Raw genomic sequence first — 1,100 nt, 5'->3', positions numbered from 1 at the left:
TTTTTGGCTGTGAAAGGGGGAACGATGGTTCCCCGGCTGGGAAAAGGGAAAGAGGTTTTTTTGGGGTTTTGGAAGAGGAAAAGAAGGCCCTGGGGTGGAAGAGGGAAGAGGTTTTCTGGCTGTGGAAGGGGGAACCAGGGTTTTCTGTTGTGGGAAAAGGGAAAGGAAAATTTTCGGGTTTTGAAAGGGGAACGAGGTTCCCCTTTTGGGGGAAAAAAAATTTGGTCTCTGGATTTTCAAGAGGAATGGGAGTTTCTGGCTGTGGAAAAGGAAGGAGCTTCCCTGGCTGTGGAAGGAAGGGCTGAGGTTTTCTTTGGGGGAAAAAGGAATGGGAGGGCTTGGGTGTGAAAAGGAATGAGGTTTTTCTGGCTTTGGAAAAAAGGGAAAAAAAATTGTCTGGGAGGAAGAAAGAAAAGAAAATTCTCGGCCCGGGAAGAGGAAGAGGGTCTCTTTCTGGGGATGAAAGGGGTATTTGGGCCCCTGTAGTGGAAGAACAACCCATGTTCTCTGGGGTGGAAAAAAAAAATGGGGGGCTTTCTGTTGTAAGAGGGAAAAAGGTTTTTGGCGGGGGGAAGAGGAAAAAAGGGTTTTCTGACCTTTTTAAGAAAAACGAGGGCCCCTGGGGTGGAGGAAGAAATAAAACTATCTGGCAGTTGAAGGGGGAAGGGGTTTCTTCTGGTTTTGGAGGGGGGAACGGGGTTTTTTGGCTGTGGGGGGAGGAAAAGAGGGGTTTTCGCTGTTGAAGAGAAAAGAGGTTCTTTTGGGGGTGGAAAGGAAAAAAAGAGGTTTTCTGTTTTTTAAAAAGGGAAAGTTCTATGGCTGTGGAGGGGGAAAAAAGGTTCTTTGGTGTGGAAGAGGAAAACCAAAAATTTTTTTTTTGGGAGGAGGTTCGATGTTTTCAGGCTGGGAAAAAAGAAGGAGGGGTTTTTGGCTTTTGGGAATGGGAAAAAGGGTTTTTCTGGGTTGGGAGAGGAATGGGAGTTTTTTAACTGTGAAAGAGAAAACCCCATTTTTCCTGGGTGGAAAAAGAAATTAAAATTTTCTAGCTTGAAGAGGATTTGGGGGTTTTTGTCTGGGAAAGGGAAAGGATTTTCGGCTTT

The 1,100-nt window shown here is 45.6% G+C and overlaps 1 protein-coding gene across 1 annotated transcript in view; it reads right to left on the bottom strand.

Annotated features, from left to right (window-relative positions):
• Nucleotides 1-1,100, bottom strand: part of LOC119591211 (titin-like) — a 21,144-nt gene that overhangs the window by 9,254 nt on the left and 10,790 nt on the right. The window lies entirely within an intron of this gene.

Source organism: Penaeus monodon, chromosome 28, assembly GCF_015228065.2.
Source record: "Penaeus monodon isolate SGIC_2016 chromosome 28, NSTDA_Pmon_1, whole genome shotgun sequence".
NCBI lineage: Eukaryota > Metazoa > Arthropoda > Malacostraca > Decapoda > Penaeidae > Penaeus > Penaeus monodon.
The sequence above is the reverse complement of the archived record's forward strand: the minus strand, read 5'-3'. Positions and strand labels throughout refer to the sequence as shown.